The sequence below is a fragment of the Eulemur rufifrons genome, chromosome 6, assembly GCF_041146395.1.
Source record: "Eulemur rufifrons isolate Redbay chromosome 6, OSU_ERuf_1, whole genome shotgun sequence".
Taxonomy (NCBI): Eukaryota; Metazoa; Chordata; class Mammalia; order Primates; family Lemuridae; genus Eulemur; species Eulemur rufifrons.
The window spans coordinates 1,863,619-1,870,627 of record NC_090988.1 but is presented as its reverse complement, the minus strand read 5'-3'; the positions used below and the strand labels follow the sequence as shown (position 1 = coordinate 1,870,627).

General features: G+C 57.2%; 1 protein-coding gene across 1 annotated transcript in view; it reads left to right on the top strand.

The window, feature by feature from the left end:
- The first annotated feature begins 463 nt into the window (after nucleotides 1-463).
- FLI1 (Fli-1 proto-oncogene, ETS transcription factor) overlaps nucleotides 464-7,009 on the top strand; it is a 115,951-nt gene continuing 109,405 nt past the window's right edge. Inside the window, exon 1 of the mRNA XM_069468643.1 lies at nucleotides 464-624. The gene's annotated coding sequence lies outside the window, so the exon portion shown is untranslated. The remainder of the gene's footprint in view (nucleotides 625-7,009) is intronic.

Below are 7,009 nucleotides of genomic sequence, written 5' to 3'. Positions count from 1 at the left end.
AATACTTTCCTTCAGAAGTGAGGAGGGGTGCGGTGCGGTCTGGGAAAGGAGCCTCCACGACCTCCTCCTGAGCCTCACGCCAGGCTTTCTCCCTGCCCGCCCCACCAGGGAGGAAAAGTGCAGCAGCTGGACGCTGGCAGAGTCCTGGAGGTGGCGGGGACTCCCAGCAGGTCTGCGCCTTGGAGGCCCAAACCTTGCCAGCTCTGTAAATGTCTGTTTCCTGGGGCCTCAGGTTGCACGAAAAGAGTCCTTCCTCACCCTGGCTGCGGACAAGCTGCGGGGGTTCCCAAGATATAAAACTACCCAAGCCCCGCCAGGAGGCAGGCAGAGAAGGGTAAAGGGACTGTAGGGAAAGACGGGACGGTCGGTGTGAGCTGGCTCTCAGTCCTCACCACCCCCTAGCTGGAAGCCTGGGGCAGAGGCGCGACGGGGCAGATCTGAGCCTCCCCACTCCTGCCGGCTCCTCCATTTGCCTCGCACTTCGCCACCACCCAGCACCCCACTGGCTCCACTCGCGGGTAACTGAGGTTTCTCCCACTCAGGTTGGTTCTTGGGCCTTCCCCGACCCTTTCTCGCCAACCCAGGATGTTTCAGACAGTCCCCGACACGTCGTCTTACGTCAAGGTAAGACATGACAGCGTCTTTAAACAGGTAATGACCTCCGGCCCCCACCCCACCTTCACTCCTATCGTATGGTCCCTTTCCCGGCTGAAGGGGGCAGGGGTGGAAGCTGGCGGGACTCGGGACTCGAGCTAGGGGCGCTCCCGGCCAGGCCGGCGTGGCACAGACCCTTGCGAATCCTAGGCTGAGGAGTAACTCTCTTGGCGGCTTCTGTTTCCGAGGCTGGAAGCCGGTAAAGTTGGTGAAAGATGTGGAGGAAGATGGAGACGCCTGCATCAGGTCCCAATGGGTGGTGCACGCGTGTTCGCATGTGCGCGCGCGTGTGCATGTGGCGTGTGTATGTGCGGTTGTGTGCAGGTGTGCTGGTGTGCGGGCGCGCTTCTGCTACGGGTTCGACATCAGCTCAGCGTTCAAGCCCATCTTCCTTGGCTCCTCGAAAGTGCAGATTGCTGTATTTGACAGCACATAGAAGGGGCTTTTTTCTTTTCCACAACAATTCCCAAGAATGTAAACAAACCCAGGCTGAACATCTGGGTTACACGTTTAATGAAAATCCTCTGGCTGGGCGGGGCGGAGAGTGCGCACCCGGCGGCCCTGCCGGGGTGGACGCGGCGGTGAGGCCCTCAAGCTGCGCAGCCGCGACCTCCAGCCTTCTGGTAGGGGGCCAGAGCCGGGGACCATCTGGACCCTCCCCAGATCGGAAGAGGAGTGGTGGTGCAAACAGACCCGGACCTTCTTCGGTTCCGGCTCCGTCCTCTCGCTCCTGAAGCCCCGCCTCCAAGTGCACCCACCCCTCCGCGCGTCCCAGCCGAGCTCACTCCAGCGCCAGCTCAAACAGGGGCAGTGCCTGGGCCCGTCGGGTGGGGTGCGGACTCTTAGGAACACCTATGATACACCCAAGCCTCCTCAGACCTCTCTGAAGGGAAACTTACTGACACACCGAAGCATCTTGTGCGCCCCACGTGGGGCGTGAAGGAGTCCTTGATAACTTTGGGGAGGCCGGATCTTGAAGGCTTGGCCCAAAAGGGGTGATTATCAATGACAATTGAGTGAGTGAATGAATGAATAATGAGTAAATCAATGTATCAACCAGTGAATGGATGGTTGCACACGTGACCCCCAGGGGGTGCCGCAGCATACTCTAAGATTATTTTCCTGAGATGTTAAGGAAGCTTTTACCCTTCCCATCCTCACCACTCCCGGTGCTCTGAGCCAGGCTAGAGGAGCTCACATTTCTTGCTCCGCACTGAGGACTGCAGATGACCCACGGCGGGGAGCTGCAGTCTCTCTCCCACTCACGCGGACCCTCGAGTCTACACACACTCGGGGACCCAGAACCTCTGGGATGACGAACCCTAGAGGTGCAAATGGGAGCCCAGGAGCCTGACCCAGGCAAGGGGCAGGGGGAAAGCAAGTCCATCCAGAAGAGCAGAGGTACCACCTGGGGGTCATGGGGTCAGGGGGAGATGGCAGGCTGGGAGCTGTGGGCTGCCAGAGGAGCCGCTGGCCGCAGGAGCTCTTTTCAAGGGGGGAAAATGGATTTTTCAGCAGCCACAAAGTTTGTATTATTGCACAAAGGGGTGCATTGATGAGGGAGAGAGATCTGCATGGCAGGGACAATCTTGAGTCTGTTCTGCCGGCTCCCTCCGCAGACCATTTGCCAGAGGGGCACAAACATTCCCCCACTGCCAGGCCCCTGCCTTTCCCAGTCAGGCACCCGGTGCAGGGGTTGTTGACAAACACTGCCGCTGGGGGCCCAGGCTCCCCTGCCCCAGGAGCCAGGAGCCCAGCCCTGCCGTGAGAGGCCAAGGGTGCTCACTTCTCTGGGCTCTGGATCTGGGCAATGTGGGCTCTGATGGGCCCACGGAAAGCTCCAGGGGAAACCTGCTCTCAGGAGGGGCTGTAGGGAAGAGCTGGGCTAGAAAGAGCAAGGGAAAGGCAGAGAGGGACCTGGCTGACTCTTCAAGGCACTGACAGCTATACTAGATGAATAACGGTGTGACATTAACATTATTAATCGTAGCTACCTGTCAAATAGCCCTTACTTTTGCCAGCCCCCATTCTAAACAATGTATTTGTATGATACTAACTCATTTAATATTAACAACCACCTTAGGAGTAGTCCATTTTGCAGATGAGAAACTGAGGCATTTATGAGGTCAATGTAACAGAGCTTGTAAGGGGCAGAGCCAAGATACAGATAATAAGGTTGTGCTGTCTGCCAGGAGAGCTTTAAATACTCATTTCATCTTTACAACAGCCCTTGGAGATAGGTCCTATTATAACGCCACTGTACACATGAGGACACTGAGGCACTGAGAGGTTAAGGAACTTGCTCAAGGTGGCAACGCTGGTAAGTCCAGAGGTAGGATAGACTTCAAACCCAGGGAGCCCGGTTTCCCAACCAGAACATCCACTCAGGATGGTGGGGGTGAGCGACCCAGAGACCCAGTGGAGTATCCCTGACCAGTAAGGGCACGGTGCCAGCAGAATGCAAACGTGTCTCTCCCAGCACTAGCACAGCCCGGAAAGGTCCTCACCCGCCTCCCACGCTGGCCGGCCGGGGAGGCTGGCAGGGTCCCCCAGACTCCTTGTTGCTGCTCCATGCTCCTAGCACCCTGAGGATTCGGCCCATGCTGCATTATGGGGGAGACACCCTCTCAGGCCCCCAGCCCCCTGAAGAAAGGAGGTTGCTGGCCCCAGAACGGTCACAATGGCACGACCCAGAGGTGGTATCTGGCCGACAGGTCCTAAAGCTGCGTGTCCACTGGTCTGTATTTAGAATGGATGTTTGGGGCGGCAGGGAGGAAGGGGTTGATGGAGACTGGAGAAGCCGAACCAGCCCCCAACCCCCATCCCAAAGTCCCCATGTTGGCGCCACCGCTGGGTGAAGGTCTGGACACCTGGCTGGTCTCCACCTCTTGTCAGCCTGCGCTCTCTGGTCAGCCTCGGACTCCCTTGAGGTTTCCTAGTCGACGCCGCATGGTCTGGGGGTCAGCCGAACGCCTGGGGCTCGGGGCGCAGGGACCCTCCCCCTCTCGGCCCGCCCGCTGCCGCGGCCTCCCACGTCGCGTTTTGAACCGGTTCGGCACTCAGGCCAGAACGAGCGTGGGGAGCCGGCAGGGCGAGCAGAGGCTCTAAATCTTCCTTCAATCTGCGAGTAGATGAAGTCTGAGAAACAAATTCAAAGCAGGCGCGCCTGCAGAGCCTTCCTGCAGAAATATTCCCCGGCATTCAAGCGCATCCAGGGGCGGCTCGAGCTGCCTTGTTTGGCTAAGGTCAGACGAGACTCGAGTCCTCCAATAAAAATAAATCTCAAATTAATTATGGCCTCGAGCGGGAGGCCAGACACTTGAAGCTGCAGTTGTGCAGTCTGGAGTTTTGGCGCTCGCCTGCCCACCCTTCCCCGCCCCCTCTTCTCCCGCCCTCCTCCCAGCCTTTGCCAGCTCGGTACCCGCCGTGGTGGCCGGCGGCCCGGAGGGGCTGCGGGAGGAGGGAGGACGGAGGGGGAAGGAGACGCGCTGCCAGGCCTGGCATCTTTCGGAGTGTGAAATGACAGAGCCGCCCCGGGGTCCGGAGATACCCCGGGGACCCAGCTCCGATGGTCGCGTCCTTCCACCCCCAACCCAGCCTGGGACCCAAGGAGCCCTGGAAGTCCGCGTCTGGAAAGTCTTGACCGGGTCAAAAGGGCTGACATTGAGCGAGCCAAGACACGTTTCGCCCGCCGCTGCCCTGGAGGGGGGGAGCAGGACTTCCGCATCTTTGAAAATACTGTCAAGTGTGAGGCAAGTCATCTCACCGAAGTTCCAATGAAATGCTGCAAATCCAAATATTTCCTGAATGTTCGTCCCCATGTGCACTCTTTCTGTAAGTGACCCCGGACTTAGATATGTGTGGTGGGCAGTTTTGTTGTTGGGGTATCCCCCCCCAGTTGGTAGCTTTTGTTTTAAATGCTGGGCTGGGCTTCCTTGGCTGTGAGCGTCCCTCGACTTGAAAGCCAGCCCTGGGCTGGTGGAATGGTCACCAGTGGTACCCGTACCAGCTCCTGGTCACCAGCCCTGCCCTGTAAGGAAAGTCCGAGGCCCTGGTGAGCCAGGAAGGGTGTGCACCAGTGTGTGGGTGAGTGTGTGGGCCACGGCAATCGTCCCCAAGCTAGGGGGGAAGGAGGGAGAGAGGGAGGAGGAGAGAGAGCACGAGAGGGAGGGGAGAGGGAGAAGAGCCTGAGGAGAGAGAAGGCACGAAGAGGAAGGGGAAGGGGAAGCCCCTCCCACCTCAAACACAAGACAGTTTTCATTTGTAGTGGGCCTCACCACAGGCTCCCTATCAATTTGTCTCAATGCAAACATTCGAAATATTCTCTTTGGCTGCTCGTGAAAACAATGTGAGTTGCCAGGATCAAACCATCTTTCCAGATGTCTGGTGGTAACCACATTAAACAGGGCAGACTTGTTTACTGTTGTGCCTGGTTAGGGCTTTCCCCCACCCCCTTCTGGGATTTAAAAAAGCAGCAGCAGCAGTAGAGTTGAGCACCAAACCCAGAGTTACATAAGTGAGGCAAACTCGCCCACCAGCATGTCAGCACTGGATGGAGGGAATCTGATATTCCTGCAGAGATCTGTTGCGAGTTAAGGTGGGTTCTTTTTGGGTGCAGATCCTGTGAGTGGACAGGAGCTCCTGACCGAGGGGCTGGCAAATAGCAAAGGCAGTGGCAGCGAGGGCAGGTCAGTGGGTGAGTCACAAAGGAACAGTGATGCTTGTGCCAATGCATAGGGTAATGCCTGTGCCAGCCTTTCCACTGGCCACCCCCATCTTCAAAATTATGGAATTGCCATAGCTTTGGTTTTACAGGCAGAAACAGAAAGTGCTATTGAGTACAACAGCTAAAACGGGAGGGCTAGTCCTCATGTTAATCTAGTTCCATATTGAATGCTTCCAGTAGGAAAGGCAGCTGGTGCTAAAAGAAGTTGGGAAGTTGTGCTAGGGATGTTGGGGTGAATACTGATCCACGCAGTGAAGACAGTCTGTCATTTGCCAAGCTAACAGGAGTTGGAAAAGAACCTAGCCATCCTGTTTGCCATAGAGGCACCTTCTAAAAAGCTAGGAGGAGTGTGGTTAGGAGAGGGGCAGTCATTGCGTGTGGGGTGGCCATTAACAGCCTCTGTGATTGCCCAGCACTGGGAAGGGGGCCTCTCCGTGGTGGAGTTGGAGTCCTTTCTGGCTGAAAGAGGAGCAATGTGGCTGGAGGTGCACGGGTTTCTGGCGAGGTCCAGAATGGGAAGTGTCTCCCTGCACCCTCCTGAAAGCCCTGTTGTCGTTTGAAGGTCGGTAGAGTCTGGGCTGAAAAGGAAACAATTTGGGGTTTGAAAGGATGTAATTCATTCTTCCTTTCCCTTTAACCTCTTTCCTCTCTGGAAAGCATGTGGAAACGCTGAAGGGAGGAGTAAGAGGGCAGGCGCCCGGCTGCGGAGAGGAAAGGGTTAAGTCTGATTTCTTTTAATTGAACTCCAGAACTGGTGGCCCCAGGCAAAGGGGGGGGGTCTGACCCCGCTAGCAGTAACCAGATGTGGCGGTCTCAGGGGAGCCCCGGAGCAGACCCCTGGATTGAGAAGCAGACAGGAGGGGGGGGAGTCTGCCCGGCCCCTTCCCACCATCCACCCCACCCCACCCCCCACACGCACTCCGAGTCTCAATTGCTGGCAGGCTACACCCGCCACTCCAGGTCTGGTCACGTTCAGACCCATGTCTGTATTCGAACCCAAAATTGGAGCTGAATTGATGAGACTAATTTCCAGAGGGGGAAGGGGAGGGAGGGAGGGAGGCGAGCAAGCTTTTGGGCTCCATTGCTCCTGAAGAAATAAAGAATTAATGTCACCTTTTTTCGCTGCTGTGGACACCCTTTTGAATTTTTTTCTTTCCAATTGACTCGGATCTCCTCTGGACTTTTTTTTCCTCTTTCCCTGGGCGGACTCTTAAATAAAAGTGAGAAAGTCCAAAGCGCGGTCTGGAGAGCGTGGACAAGGTAATCCGTTTTGGAGGTCGGGGAGAAGGGAGTCAAGCCAAGTGTTGTGACCCCGAGGTTGCCCCAAATGGAGCGCGCGGCAGCTCAGCAGGGAGATGGGGCGGTCCCGGGTGGGCCGAGGGAGGCCAGGCTCACGGCAGGGTGGGGATGACGGTCCAGAGCGCGGGCCTCCAGGTCTCGTCCCGGGAGAAGTCTGGGTCTGCGCCGAGCTGTTGCGTGCTGCGCTCTTGGTACCTGCTGACCACCGCGGAGGAGTGTCAGTTCCTTGGGGGCCAGGGTGGAAATTGGAAGGACGACTCTGGCCTGAGAGTTGGTGCATGGGCGGTCGTGTTCGGGTAAGCGCTAGGGATTTGACCCAAGAAGATGCGG